Source organism: Aulonocara stuartgranti (genome assembly GCF_965226115.1).
Source record: "Aulonocara stuartgranti genome assembly, chromosome: 10".
NCBI classification, from domain to species: domain Eukaryota; kingdom Metazoa; phylum Chordata; class Actinopteri; order Cichliformes; family Cichlidae; genus Aulonocara; species Aulonocara stuartgranti.
The window spans coordinates 3,149,784-3,165,959 of NC_138946.1; the positions used below are offsets into that span (position 1 = coordinate 3,149,784).

General features: G+C 42.9%; 1 protein-coding gene across 12 annotated transcripts in view; it reads right to left on the bottom strand.

Annotated features, from left to right (window-relative positions):
* Positions 1–16,176, bottom strand: part of prr7 (proline rich 7 (synaptic)) — a 45,413-nt gene that overhangs the window by 18,660 nt on the left and 10,577 nt on the right. For 2 of the 12 annotated variants that reach the window (XM_082549736.1, XM_082549732.1), the window contains exon 1: positions 9,962–10,149. The exons of 1 other annotated variant lie outside the window; for it this stretch is intronic. The gene's annotated coding sequence lies outside the window, so the exon portion shown is untranslated. 9 more of the 12 variants (XM_082549741.1, XM_082549737.1, XM_082549739.1 and 6 more) reach the window with 9 other exon arrangements.

Here is a 16,176-nt window from a genome sequence, read left to right on the forward strand (position 1 = left end):
GTGAGTATTGATCAGCGGCCACGAGTAGCATTCACAGAGAGTTGGGGAGTGGCTACAATCACATCATTGTAAGATGGTGAGGCTCCCTGCTCAGTTCAGTGATGGTCTTTCTCTTTTCATGTAACTGGCCTCCTTGACTCGCCCCCCAAACCAGCGTTCCTCCCCGTTCAGCACGTCTACATCCTTATCTTTAATACAGTGCATGCTGGCCTGCAGGTGTAAACAGACTGCAGAGTCCTGGCCTGACAAGGTGGTTTTCCTATGTTGTGCCATCTACCTTTGGGCAGACCAATATTTAGCTCGGGGTGGGGGGATTGATGTAATGTTGTGAAAAAAATGCATGTCAGCTGTGGAGCTTTCTTTAGGCGCCTTCCCAGCTTTGACAAATGTCCGGCTGAGATAACTACATTTACTCTGGGTCTTTTTGATATGATGATCTGCTCCCCTGTGTCTCTGTTGTAGCATCCTGATAACACCCAATTTGTGCTGCACTGGAGGAAGCGAGTCAAACCTTAAATATGTTCCATTTATGCTGGTTTACACATTACTGATGGAAATGTCACAATCTAAGAAAGCCAGCCTGTCATTTTTCATTTCCTCCCTGATCAACTATAAGTGTTTGCTCAAATGACCAGAATCAACTTTCTGGGAGAGTCCAGGGGGCCTGACTCACTTTTGTGTGGACATTCAAGGACCTGCAGATTGTTTTTCTTTCTTTTTTTAAACAACTGTAAATGTTTATTATGTCTTATGTCGCTCAACGTGTTTTATTGTTGTGTTTTTGTGGTTGTTGTACTTGAGAAAGACAACAGAAAAGAATTATGCAGTCATAAAGCGATTCTCAGGGACTTCTTCTTTCTCTCCAGTCAGAACGACTCCTGTGTGAATTCCTCTCACTTTGAAATACACTCAGCAGTCGGGATTACCTCATGAGTCTAGCTAAAGTGAAAAACATTCCCTACAATTATAAAACATTTCTGACTTTGTCATGCTGCATGAAAAAAAATCTAAATGAGCTAAAGGTTGAGGGCTGTGTTTTCTTCTCTGAATCGGACACTTGTGCTAGATTACCGTTTCATTTAAGCCGTGTATTTTCCCTCCATCCTACAGCACCTTTGGGAGTCACACCCTTGTGTCTGTTGCAATTTAATACTGTTCAGTAGTGGTGATTCATCAGCTGAGGGCTCGGTGAGGTCGCACAGCCACTGATATTTCAATCTGCTGTGAGCGCTGATATGGTAGGAAGGCTTTGTTTACTCCCCACGCTTCCTGCCTGTCCGACACAGTCATCAAAGGGAAGCGATACACACTTGGACCTCCACCTCTACACCTACAACAATACACATAACACTCGCTCTATTTTTATTTGCTCTTCCTTTTGTCTTTTAATGGCTCTCACTCGAACCACAATCTGAGATGAGGCTGATCTCCGGGAGCTGAGAGGCAGTAGTAAAAGCACCTCTTTAAAGAGATGTTTCCAGATAATACGTTCTAATTGTGCTTTTATCTGCAAAGCTGTTACAACCTCGACGAGACAACTTGAGCGCACCGTCAAAGCCGAGCAAATCAAAGTGCTTCACAGAGCGAGGGAAAAGAAAGCAGGTCATTAGATATTTCATTTTCCATCACGGTCGAGGTTTGGTAACCGCACATGCGCGGCCTTTCTGTGGTGCAATTTAAGTAGAGCCTGATGGATATCTGATTTAAAACACTGATATCGATATTTGGTGATTTAGATATTCACTATATTGTCTGTTTTTTTTCCTCAGACGCATGAAAATAAAAACACTTGTTATTTGTAGTTATTTCTGAGTAGTTTATTGGTTCAACCAGTTGTGGATTTCTCGTTTACGCTTTGCCCGACTGCTCAGGTCAGTTACTCTTTTAGCTCCAAAACATACGATATTAACAGGGAAGTGGGAGAGTGCGCTGCTAGTTAATAAACTACACAATATCAACACTAACTATGGTGGAAGGGTGATGCTCATATCTGCACTTTTTACATTTCCATTAAACAGCTCTTATAAATGCTGATGCTGTTATTGGCCAGTATATCAGCCCCAGCTCTAACTTTAAGTCATATCATGAAAATTAAACATTTTAGGAATAACAGTAACAAAAAAAATATCAGTGGTTTTAACCACATTTTTTAAAATGATACATTTATTATTTCTCATAAATAAAATAATTTTACAAAGTAATCTCAATTTGTGTGTAAGACCTTGGGCAGATTTATTAATTCATTATATCAGCTAATGGCACATGGCATAAAGTCACATGTCTTAGTAATCACACTTTCCCTCTGATAAACACATTGATTATATTCTCTCATTGTATCAGAGTTTATTCACCACCTACAACAATGTTAGATCCACGTCAAACAAAATGCACTAATACTAACAGCAGCTAATAGAGGCTAACAGAGGCTAACAGAGACTAACAGCAGCTAACAGAGGCTAACAGAGGCTAGTAGCAGCTAACAGAGGCTAACAGAGGCTAACAGCAGCTAACAGAGGCTAACAGCAGCTAACAGAGGCTAGTAGCAGTGAACAGGCATGAGTGTCACTGACTCATCGACTCGTAGGGTTGCCAACTCCCTGAAAAATAAATAAGGGACACCTCGTGGCCAGGGCCGGGCGACCCAGTTGTCTTCACCCTTCCCAGTGTGGTGAATTTTCTAGCTCTTTTTTTGTGTGTGAAATTATTTTTTTTAACCCTTTGACTTGAATTTGATTTAAGTAGATGTGTATTCTTTGTGATATGAACACATGTGAAACAAATGATCATTTAGCCATTTAGTTTTAGCTCAAAATGACAACATTAACACAGTAAAACAGGTCTCTTTCTTAAACAGAAGCCTGTCATGCTTAACTTTTGAGAATATAAGTAAATCTTTCTTTAAAAGAACTCTGTCCTGCTTAACTTAAAATAATAGAAAACAATAGAAAGAAAAATATTCTTGTAACAGTGCACATTTAGTGCATTTAGTACAATTGGCTTCAGCTGAGGTATTATTTCAGCTTTTCTAATGCTAATCAGCTGCTCCTGTTTGTAAACCCACTTGTTCCCATGATTACGCATCTTAACTCATCATTATTCATCTATGTATTACTTTTATGTATTAGTCATCTATTTGTTGTAATCATCTATCCTTGCAGTCGTTTATTACACAAAATAAATTATATTATCACACTTCTGGCCACATAGCGCTGATATTCACTGCACATGCCCATATTAACGTTTTCCAGCCAGGTGTTTTCCTTTTCCCATTCTTCCCTTTCTCTGAGGGGAACAAACATTGCTGCTCTAACGCTGGGCTCACACTGTGCGGTTTTAGGCCCATTTTGAGCCGATTTTTGAGTGATCTTCATCGTGCATCGTGTAGTATACGTGGGGTAACGAGAAGTGATTAACACCTCACGACCAGCTCCCGATCATCAATCGCTCGTGAGCCGCTCACACTGCTCGCGCGCAAACACGTAAACGCCGTGAAAAAGACGGAGCAGCGCGGCTGTGCAGCGTGTGATCTGGACACAAGCGATGGAGGCACAACTTGTAGAACTTTGGAAAGCTCATCCGAGCCTTTTCGATGTGGCATCACAAAATTATCACGACCACAACAACCGTGAAAATAGTTGGATCTACATCGCTGCTCAATCACAGCTGCCTGATCATGTTTTTCATTAGCAATTTAGCAAAGTTGATGGTGGTGTGTCTGTGTGAGTGAAAGACAGAGAGAGCGAGCGACAGATTTTCTATTATAACCTTCATGTTATGGAGGCACAGTGTGAGCACTCAGGTTGCATCAGAGCATCGGGCCGTATAGTGTGAGACCTGCATCGTGACCTACCAACTTCTAACCCCTGCGAGTCAATCATGCAGTTTGAGCAGGAGCTGAATAACGTGACTGAAAAAAAATCGCACAGTGTCTGCCCAGCTTTAGGTGTACTGTCGTCCGAGACTTGCACCGCAGTGTCAGCGTTTGTTCCCCTGTTGGCCATGCTTCTTGTTGTGGTCATCTGTTGTCTTCCGGTATTTTCTCCGTAAGCGACCTTTCCTCGACCAATGAGATAAGCGGTAATCTGAATTGTCATACTCGAATTGTCATAAGTGTGCTGTCAGCTCATTGGTCACAAAGCAGGAGAGGGGCTGGGAATTATGTTTTCAAACAAAGCGTTAATTCCATTAACATTTATAGACTACTTTTGATTCTCACTGTATTACGGGACAAAGTGCGTCCCTTATTAGCTCAATACGGGACGTGTACTTTTGTTTCTAAATACGGGACGATTCCGTATTTTAAGGGACGGTTGGCAACCCTATCGACTCGTATCAGACTTTCATGAAGTTTGATAGCCTTCTCTAAAACAAACAGGAGTTGACACCTGGCTGATGTAAACAGTGGACTAACAGCCTACATTCACTACAGATAAACTGCGGCCATAGTTGATTGTCCTTCATTAGCCACTGTAGGATGATACACTTGAATTGGGGAGTAAGAAAACAGAACAATGACACTAATACTAGCTCTGTTTGTACACCAAGCACACTTGATGACAGAGCTCAGAGCCAGCAGCAGCTTGTCTAACATGCTAATGTCCCATAAAGACCACAGGTTTATCCATAATGTGCATGTCCAAACAACCAGCTGCGAGCTTCTCACATTGACAAACTCTAGCAATTGTTAAAAGGAGACGGACACTCCCTGGAGAATGCCTACCTCATACGGGTATCAGTGGCCCAGCAATCAAGCGCCATTAATTCTGCTTCCAGAGACAATAGCAAACTGTGGCAGTCGTATAATAATATATTCAAACGGGCATTAGAGAAGCTTTACAGCTTGAGATAAAAAGAGGCAGATCGCATTAGGTATGTTTCAATTGATATCTCTTTTTTTAGATTTCACTGCCTACCCTGACAAAACACTAATGAAAAACAGTTATGAAATACCTACGGATGCTGTAACTAAAGGTTTGCACTTCCTCAGAGGTCACAAGCTGCTCTAAATTCCTAGCCGTCTATCAAAACCAGCTATGTAAACTTCAATAAGGGTTTAAAAGTGCAAACTCATAATTGTACTACAAGCAGTCTGTTTGAGAATAGTCAAAGCCAAAAAAGCTCTTGTTGGCAATTTCAGCAGCTGAAGGCTTTCCAGGAGTTTTTCTAGCTTCTGGAGCTGGAAACCTTTCCTGGAAAACTGCAGCTGAGGCATGTGAGCATCCCACATCAGTTTAAACCACTTTAGCTACTTCATAGCTGGAAAGATTTTAAACCACATCCCCCAACATGAACAACACAAAACAATCCTGATCTGCATCTGCAAATGCTGCCATCATCACTTCACTCTGCAAGCACACCTTTCTGCATCACTGTGCCTGCCTTTAATTCAATCTTTCACCATTTATATAGCACAACAGTCACCTCAAAGTGCTTTATATTGTAAAGTAAAGACCTTTCAATTACACAGAAACAACCTGAACATTTAGACAGTCCCCTGTGAGCAAACCCTTGGTGACAGTGGGAAAGAAAAACTCCCTGTTAACAGGAAGAAACCTCTGGCAAAACCAGTCTCTGGGATGGGCAGCCATCTGCTGCAACCGGATGGGTCTGAAGGGAGAGAGACAGGAAAAATCCTTGGAAATCTTAACAGTGAGACAACACTGCCACCAACAGGTCAGACTTTAAATTACCAAACTCATTGAGCAATTTTTTAAAATCGGAAAGAGAAAAACTAAGGCTGCAAGTATCCTGTCATCATCTATTTTCCAAAACTGCACAAAACCTATCCAGGTGAAAATCATGTTGGAGAGCTGGAGCAAGGACAAAAGTAAAGATCTGCCACATTTGGTGTGGTTTTGAATCTGACCAAAGTCCAACAATGTGAAGAAACAGGTCACCAGCACATCTGGCTATTGCTTGTCACTAATGTATGTTGCAAGCAACTCTTAATTCCTCGAGTCATAAAATGCATGAAGGCATTCAACACATGAACACAGAAAGACTCTGAAACATTCACAAGTTCATTTCTACGCTGTGACGACCCACTGCACCCTGCCTTCCTTTTGGCTCACGTGTGTCTTGTTTGCAGGCGTTGGAGAGGCGGAGTTCCCGTTTACAATCAGTGACACTGGCAACATCTGGGCCAGTGAGCCGGGACTCTATATAAAAAGCCTTTAGGTTGGACTCTGGCTGCGTTAGGTTTTTGCTTTTGACACTATTACATGTTTCACACACACTACTGATGGTACTGATTACACACATCACTGTTTGTTTTTGACAGTAGGGTTTCTTTTCTGTTTCACTTGCTTTAAAAGAATAAAGCAGCTTGGGATACATTCCTAACCATGTCTGGGGTTTTCTTTGTCATGACCGTACGGCCCAGTTCGTGACAATGCTCTAAAAGCAACATCTAAATTTGGCAAAATCATATCTGGTCTAGTTTTAGAAATGAAAGTGATCATGTGCGATTACAAATAAAAGAAAAAAAAACCTTCAGGTATCCTGTTAAGATGGAAAATTCCTCCCAGCATGTATTTCCAGCTTTAAGATTTCCAGCTCGGGTTGATCTCTGTCAGGATTCAGTGTTTCTGCTTCAGCGGGTCACGCCGTCTCCTCTCAAAGCAACACATCTGTCGTCACTTTTCACTCAAAAGTCCCTCATGATCACCGGATCCACATGCTGAGGGTGTCGGATAAAATCTTAAGACCTTTTTCCTGGAAACGAGCGGTTTTTCCTGCTGGTGTCCTTTAAAAGTCTGCAGCACTCTCATTTCTCAAAGGTCACTGAGAGAATGTGGCTGAAAGGACAAATGAAATCGTGACTATGAGGTGAACATTTTCTGCTTCATGCCTGTTTTAGAGACATTTTCTGACTTTTTTTTTTTTTTACCTAAAATTTGTCCTACAATTTGTGTAAGCAAGTAAACAGAGCTGTTTATTGCCGTTTCATGCCCTACAGATCACCACTATCAAATCTGAATATCTCAGCAGGGTTAAAGGGCACTTATCTGCTTTTCCTTATTTCCTGTCATACAGAAACTGTTGATTTCAAATAAAGTAATCCCTGCGAGCCAAAAGCACAGACTGCTCACTGACCTGCTCTTCGATCTGCATGATGTCATAGAGTGGGGCTTTCCCTAAGATCACTTTAGGTACAGAAGCCCCACCCCCTTTTAAAACATTCTGTTTATGAAGAACAGCGAATTACGAGTAAGTTGTATTTAAGGGGGAGGAGCTAAAACAGCTTGCTTCAGACAGAGGGATGATTATTTTGAGCTTTCAACCATAATAAGCTATTCTAGGAGAGCCCAAGAATAAAAGCACTGAGGTGTGAGCAGAGTAAGTCCACTGAAACAAAAAAGGCCTGTTTTTGGTTTTTTGGGGCCATAAACCAGCTGAGTCACTTCTAAGGACCAGCCTGAGGATAAAGGTCTGAGTCACGACTGAGGCTGCAGAGCAGCTTCACCTGCAGATGCTTCACATGCTCACTGAATACAAAACAATCCGACGTCACATACTAAACACGGCGATGGGGTACTTTACGTCTCTGCAGCTCCACAGGTGTGTCCAATCAGGCCTAATGTTGCCCTCGTCTCGGCCTCAGCAGCAGGTTCCTGAGCTCCTCGGTCGGATAAGAAGGTCTCTGCCGTATTCTGTTCGACGCCTTCTTGCTGTTTGTTGTGCAGAGGAGCTGCACGTTGAAACCGATTTAAATGAGCGCCGATTTGAAGCCCCTCAGCTCTGCTTTGATCCCGTCTCACCGGTTTTGTGTCCATAATGAAGCAAACTTCACATACCGATGAGTGTCAGCTCGATGCATTTGTACTTCAAAAGGCCTGGCTCAAAACGACGTGAAACACATTAGTAAAGGTGCAAGTTTCCATTCGGCTCATTTTATCCAGAGGCAGCAGAAGGACAACAACACAAGGTCAAGACTTTATCGTGTTAGAGAGGAAGCTTGTTGGGAGGAATGACTCTGTGCAGTCAGTGAATGCAATCAAGTCCAGAAATGAGAAGTTGCCTCTTACAATAATGCAAACAAATTCATCTCAATACCATCAAATTTAGAAACATCCAGAGTAAAAATGAGTCCAAACATTTATACCTCTAGGCTGAGCTGTTGTAAAGAATTATCAGGCTGCTCCCTGAAAAGCCTCAAGTTGATCCAAAATGCTGCAGCAGAGTACTGATGGGGCCTAACTAGCTTCTCTTTAATTAAATCCTGAATTTAATTCTAAATCCTTCTCCTGACAAGTCTGGGACAAGCAGCCCGTGTCTGTCTTAAAGACCTCACAGTAGCTTATCCCCCTAACAGATCACTGCTTTCTCTGGTTTATTTTGGATTTCTGGGGTTGCTAAAAGTAGAATGGGAGGCAGAGCCTTCAGCTTCAGGTCGCTGTGTGGAAGCAGCTCCCAGTCTGGGTTCAGCAGACAGAGACACCCTCGTTACTGTTCACACTACGATTGAAGCTTTCCTTTTAGGTCGGGCTGGATCAGGTGACCCGGAGCCCTGCTGCTATTGGCTCAGAGTGCTGGTTGTTTAGTTTGTGTTTTTTTTCTGTCTCCCTGACTCCACCCCCGATGGGTGCCTCTCCCTGATCCTGCTTCTATTATTGTCCTCTTCCTGTTAAAAAAAGACTTCTTCCTCCCCAGAGTCTCCAAGTGCTTCCTCAGAGTGGACCACCTGATTGTTTTCTCTCTGATACTGACTGTTCATTTGATCTGTCACTACATGAATTCAACTGAACTGAATTAAACTTCAGAGTAAAGCCAATAATAAAGCAGAGTTTGTTTCTGATCGTTGCTCCCCTCAAACTGTGAGCGAGCAGAGCTGGTGTCTCAGTCACACCTGTTACCTCTGGTTATAAACACAACAACTGTGGCAAGGTCCAAATTTATATACAGTCTGTGGTGTTGAGACCAAGAGAAATGTCAGTGAAAGTCATTTAAACAGTGCAGTAATAATATCATGTCTATCATGACAGTCCTACTACAACAAAGCTGGTCAGTAAATATCAGCACTGAGTCCACTCAGCTGCTGAAAGGTTCCTGCCCTGTGATCAACGCTTTATTGTTTCTCAATAAACTGAGGGAAACTAAATGCATACCAACTTACAAATCTAATTCTTCTTCTTCATTCAAGTGTTCGTCCATCAGTCGCTGCTCAAGCTTCACTTTCAGCTCTCTGCACTGGAATTTATTCCCCGATAATGGACACATCTGACGTCAGTCTGGGTCATTTATAGCACAGCTACAGCACCAGGAAGGGCTCTGTGGATGTAGCCCAGGTGTCACAACACACCTGAAGTTTGGCCAAATAAATCTTCACAATCGTTTATTCATCTGCTTATAAATCACTGCACCCACGTGACCTCTAGGGCCCCTAAATTGGACCTTCCTCTCAAACAGAGGACACGTTTTACGGCAGCAGGTGTAGGTGTCAGTAAGTAACTGCACCTGCTTCTTCTTGGCCACTTTTGGCGTTTATGACTCACTTTGCGCACTCCAAAGTGTTCAGTGGGCCAGATGTGTTCCAGCTGTCACCCCTGACATCGAGGCCGTGTTAGGTGGAGCTGCGGCTGATCCGAAGCAGTCCACACTCAGAGCTACCTGTGCGTCAGGTGCAACCATGTGTCGCTAAAGAGGCTCAGAGCGCGCAGCTGGCGCTAAAAGTGCGCGGGAAAGTGTTTGTTTTGTGTTTAGTGACTCTGCGTTAAGCGGAGTCGTGTCTGTGAAATCGTCCCCAAAACGCGCTGATCGGTTTCCACATTACGCAACCGCTCAGACGCACTGCTGCTCTCCAAAGGTCTCTCCTTTAATTCCCCAGCAGCAGGAGGGACCTTTGCAGAGCAGCTCCGAGGAGCACCGATGCCAAAAACACGGGAGTGTCTGCGCACAGACACGCCAGGATAACGTGACAGCGCAGGTAACAACTCCACGTTATCGAAAAAAACAAACTCACCTTTAATTCCTGCGCTGGTTCCGACGGGCTCCGCTCACTGAGCCATTCAACTTAGAGTCCACAATTTAAAAACCAAAAAGGTAAACACAGTTTCTCCTCGGTAAAGATGGGAGCTCCTCTCTCCTCTGCCTCCTCCCGGCAGCGCTGCGCGTCGTGTTTTGGACGTCAGGCTGATAAAAAAAAGAGGTTTTCACCTTGACAGCCTGGCTCCTCCCTCTTCCTCTCTCTCCCTCTGTCTCTCCTTCACTCAGTCCCTCCCCTCCTCTCCATCAGCGGAGCAGCAGCAGGAGTGTTTCGTGACTCTCGGCCCAGCAGTCTGTCTGTCTGTCTGTCTGAATGATGAGAATACAAATCAAGCTGCCGGGTTTTTCCAAGGACGCACGAACTGGCAAAGGAAGACAGAAGGAGGAAAGGAAGGAAGGAAGGAAGGCAGAGAGGCGTAAAGCGATGAGAGATGTTTCCATGTCAGACAGTTTAAACTGGGTGGATTTTACTGCTGTGGGGATTTCTGAGGAAGTCTTCCTCACTGCACCTGAGATCCAGCTGGAGGAGTGGAAGCAAATAAAACACAAGCTGCTTAAAATAAGTTCAAGTTCCTCACAGCATGCCACGGAGCCAGACTGATATATCAGCAGATATATGCAACATATATCTGCTGATATAATAGCTGATAACTATATTAAAACTAAACATGTGAAAGAGAAACACCCTTCAACCAGTGCGAGGGTTGTTGTTGCATAGTTTGTCCACCAGGTGGACAAATAACAGGTGTTTGCTGCCCCAAATATGAAAACCAGCTGATCTGAGCAGAGTCTGAGAAAGAAAGCATATTTCTCTCATGCTGGCTTATGAGAGAAATATTATACAGCGACTCGAGGAGACTGCTGTTGCTGTTGCTATATCATCCATCCATCCATCCATCCATCCATTCGCTTCTGCTTATCCTTTTCAGGGTCGCGGGGTGCTGGAGCCTAACCCAGCTGTCATAGGGTGAGAGGCGGGGTACACCCTGGACAGGTCGCCAGTCTGTGGCAGGGCCAACACACTGGGACAGACAACCATTCACACTCACATTCAGTCCCGCATTCACACCTATGGGCAATTTACATTTTTTAATTAACCTATCCCCACATATTAGTAAAACTAAATTTAAACTGAATTGAGTCAGGCTGAGCGTGATCTACAACTTATTTTGACATTGAAACTAAATTTCTTTTAAACTGCACTATCATGTTATCTGAGCGAGAAGTCGTAAATAACGGCACATAAATGTTAAGGAAATCTGTTCATGTTTCATGTGTATGAAAGAAAAAATATCGGCTGATATATCGGATAGCTAAATCACCAAATATCGGTATTAGTCTGAAAAATCCTATGCCGAGGCTCTAGCACACAGTGCATAATGAACCACAGGCTTTGAATAAAAGATGAATTAAAATAAGACGTCAGGTGTCCTACCTGTGCATTTCCAGCCATTTCATCTTGTTTATTCTAGCCAGTGGTAGCTAACGCCATTGCCCTTTCTCATTTGTTAGCTACGTCACTTAGCAAGAGGTAATAAGGTCAGCTAATCCGTCCTAACTATTAGGGGCTGATGCTAACTTAGCTAATGATCTAATTTGAAAGGTTACATCACAAACTAACCCTCTCTGCAGCGTATAACTAGCAAGCTAACCATAGCTTCCTTGCTAATATTATTGCTAGCAAACTCATACCTAAGTGAAATGTTAACTGGCTAGCTTGCCAAAAAATAACTCACCAGATAACATGATCCAACATTTATTTATAATGTCAAACTGATGGATAATCAAACAGTTTTTATTTTAGCCATCAGTAAGTCATGTAAGTACAGTTGTATGGCTAACATAACTTCTGTAGCAACAGTGAACACGGAGACAGTTAGCCAGCTAGCTGTAACTCAGCTACACAAGGTGTACCTGATAAGCTTTGTCATTACATCAAGGTAGCATAAAGTCTGATTTACTACAAACAAGGCTGTTTCAAAGTAACGTGTTATGGGAAATGTAGTCCCCAGTGTTTCTGAGGCTTGCATTTTCAAAGCAGTCTCCTGTGAGCTGAGCAGTAACTTACATTAACTCAGTTGTGGTTTCCTGCTTTTAATATTTAACACGATGCTACAAACCAGTGAGTTCGTATCAGGTGACTGTTTAACACACCTGCACCTCCTGAACATTAAATATTTACACTGTCATTAGTGGTAAACTTACCTGTAAGGCATCAGTGTGCCGTCCGAGTCCATATATAAAAGGCTCTGCATCAGTGGTCAGATTTCAGGGGCTGAGCTCAGACTACCTGCAGCTCATTTGACTTTCAAACTTCTTCATTACACTAGATTCAAATCACATATAGCATGCTGCATCTCTAGTTACAAATTTCCAGCTTCTGAGAAAGTGTTTTGTGCTAGTTTTCCTGCTGAACAACGAGCTTTCCTTATTTCCTGTCATGCATCTCCTGTTCCAGTGGTGGCTGTTCATGTTAAATATGGGCAAAGTTTCTAATACCGAGGTTAGTTTGTGCACAAGTAATCCCTGTGAGCTAAAGGCCAGGCCTTACACTGCTCTAAATACCCAGCTTTACACAGTTTGTTTTCTATCATTGCACCTATGTGATGTCAGAGAGGGGATATACCCAACTGCTGCACCAAGAGGCCCAAATAATTATTCATAGCAGTCTTTTCAGTCTCGCTACATTGCTGCCTTTGTTGGATTTTAGTGAAATTTCATGCCTTTCTTTTTCCTCTGTTATAAATTTCGTCCCCACCAGAGATGAAAGGCAGGGCTGATCCCAGGAGGAGAAACAAATCGCTTTGGAGATCTGTTATGAATAAAGGAGCAGCTGAAAGAAGCTTTTGACTAAGTTACTCTGAGGTGTGTTGGTGTAAATTATGTAAATTATGTGCGGTGTGTATTTTATTACGTGCTAGACTCCAGGGACGTCCGTTTAATTCTCTAGATTGGAACTATTACGATACAATTTCAACTCTACAACATTTTTTAATTTTATGTTATCAGAAAGTGTCTTGAACATTCCTTTATTACATTTTGTCAGAATCATTACTTTCTGGCACCAGCAGCAACGTGAAGGGTAAGGGGCCCCCTCTCCACATGATCAGTTCAAACTTCCACTTTTAATTGATCCTACTAGATGTGCACCCAGCATCCACTGCAGGGAGGGGCCCCCTGTTCATTTTTGCCCAGGGTCCCTGCAGACTCTAGAATCTCCACTGCTTCCCACCACAGATGTGAGCAGAGGTCTTATCGGGCCCACTGCAGTCAAATTGAATCAAATTAAAGATTCGTCCTCCCTCCATCGTTTCCCTCCACCTGTGCCTCCTGACTACACGTCCTTCATCAAACCTCCTCTCCCCTGCAAATACCTTTCAGTATTCTGTACAGAGACTGATTTCTGGGTTATAGGCAATAAAAAAGCCTGCTTACGTCTGGTTTTCCTCTTAATGATTTGAGTTTAGCTTCTTTTTATTTTGGGTTGCAGTGAGTAAAGTTTCCTCACGTAGACTTTCCAAAGGAGGTGCTGAGAAGTCCTTTATGTGCGAAGGTAAGGATGGAGGTGGATTAAAGATGAGGAGAGTTGCACAACAAGTTAAAGGCAGTGACTTTCAAGAAACCTTCAAACCCATCACAGACCTTCTGTTGCAGAAGAAAGGAAAAAGAAGCGTCTTTGAGGTCCTGGTGATTGATCTTTGAAACGTGTAAACACCAGAAGAAATGCACAGCTCCTACGTTCCTGCTTCCACGTGCTCAGATATTTGAGGCTTTGTGCAGCCCAAACGGCCCCTCATATCGGTTTTTGCTCCTGTTTAGATGTCCTGCCTTTACCATGTATTTTTTTGTCTAGTCTCACTTCTGCAGCGTTGATGATTGTCATGGTCCTGCGGCTGGAGTTTTATATCCCTGATTGTTTTGTCCCCGTATGTTTCCAGTCCTTCGTTCTTTGTGGATGTATTAGTTGAAACATCGCTCGATGGCTCCGTCTGTTGTGTTTTCCCTGAACTCCTGGATGAGTTTAGACTCTCTAGGAAACCAGGAAAAGAGGGAATCATCTGCTCTGAGACTGGATTCAGTGACTGCTCCTTTGCTGGTTGCACTCATTTCCATAAGCAGGTCAAAGGTGATAAACAACAATAGTGTTACTTAAAAATTTTAATGTGAGGTTTCAGCACAATATCTTGCAAATTTGAAACCATCTTGTTAGCATTTAATCAACCGTGTCACTGATTAGTCGATTATTTTAGACTTGCTTGTTGCTTCATTTCTTTCTATTACTTCCTGTCAAAGTGGAGCTGAAACACATAGCAGCTGATTGGTTCATAAAAGTACAAATCATCCAATCAGAATCAAGAGTCCTACAATCAGCACCAATCTGCAGGCGTGACACACACACACACACACACACACACACACACACACACACACACACACACACACACACACACACAGATAAAAACACAGCCTTTGATGAGTAACTTTCCTCCAGCTGGTCCCTTCAAGAGGCTTTTCAGATGAACACTGAGCCTGTTGTCTTCATCGCTTCCTTCGTCATAAAGATCAAGCTGTTCATCTCTCTCACACACACACACACACACACACACACACACACACACACACACACACACACACACACACACACACTGACCCTCTCATAGCAGAAATCCTCAGTCTTTTCTGGGAGCAGAGCATTTCTGATCCAGTTAAAGTCTTTGCAGAGGTGTCGCGCGTCTTTTCCAGCTGCTGTTAGCAGGAGACGATCAGCGTGCTTTGTTTCACTGTTTTCTTACAAACACACGTATCTGTAAGACAGTCTGCGTGTGCGTAGGAGTGCGTTTTCCAGCACATTTCAGTTTGCTTTTGTTTCCTGCCATCAGCACTCGGAGTAGTAGGAGGTTTTTTTATTGCTATTGTTGTCATTTTTTCTGTTTCTAAACCGAACCGAGGCCTGATGGCATGTAGTTCAACGACCTGTCGCTCCAGTGGGCAAAGAGCCTGGAGGCCACACTCTGAGACACAAAGGAACTAAAAAAGTCTGTCATAGAAACCTGTTAATATCCACCAAGAAACCAGTGACCTGTTTAGAGTTAAGCTCAGACCTGTCTGTTTATGAGGTATTTTCAACTATATGGCACGTCAGCTACATGTTTGGCAGCTGATCTGTAACGGCCTCTTCTTTCTGAAACTCAGAGAACATACTGGAGTTTTAATCACCAAGCAGTGATGGTCTTTACCAAACAGCAGGCTGTGTTATTGGTCAGATAGCCAATTAAAAATGCTCCAATAGCACAAAAGGCCTAGCAGATGCTACACCTGCTTGGGTTGGCGCAGCAGTCAGTCCAAGCAGCCGTGCTCAGGTATCCAGGCGAGTCATGAAAAAGTTCACCTCACTCAGTAGTTAAAAAGTGTTGCTGTAAGAACGTATTAATGCTTTAAAGTTGGACATTTTCACAGAGACTCAGTCACTTCTGAAGCCAGCCTCTAGTGGATATTAAAGGAACTGCAGTTTTTTACGTACTTCACTTCCATGTGGTTATTTGCTGACTATACTGCTTAAAACATGGTGTTCCACAGGGCGCTGTTCTTGGACCCTCAACACTTTTAACGCCGCTTGTTTAGACACTTCCATGTTTCGGTCTCTCCCCTTTAGCTGTAACTCACGTTTACAAAGGTAAAACATCTCCACATGTTTGTGTAGGCTCATCCAGGTCACGCAGTCTTAGGAGCTTTAAAAGAAAGCGACTGGACTTCAGTTTTGTTGAAGATGGTTCACCTCTCAGCCAAGAGGCTTCAACAGCTCTAAAACATTTTAGAACAGAAGAAGTGAAGTCGCCTTCTTCTTAAACTTCATGACTGTTCTGCTCTTCTACACATTTGCAAGACATTTTGTCCTACTGACGGCGACCTCCCTCATAGTATACCGGAGTAATAAATAAACAATTACATATTTGTTTTTTACTAACTACAATAGTATTTGTGTAGATTTTTGGGGGAATTAACAAAAACTTTCTCCTGTATAATAAAAGGACAGTTTAGGACTTCTTCTGTAATTTTACATGTTTATTTTTTATAATTTAAGCCCAAAAGGTCGTGCTGACAGACTTTTTTCATTTACTACAGCAGCATTTCTTTATCATGTGCTAAAATTGAGACGTGCTGTTGACATTGTGTTTCTTTTTCTTGAATAGG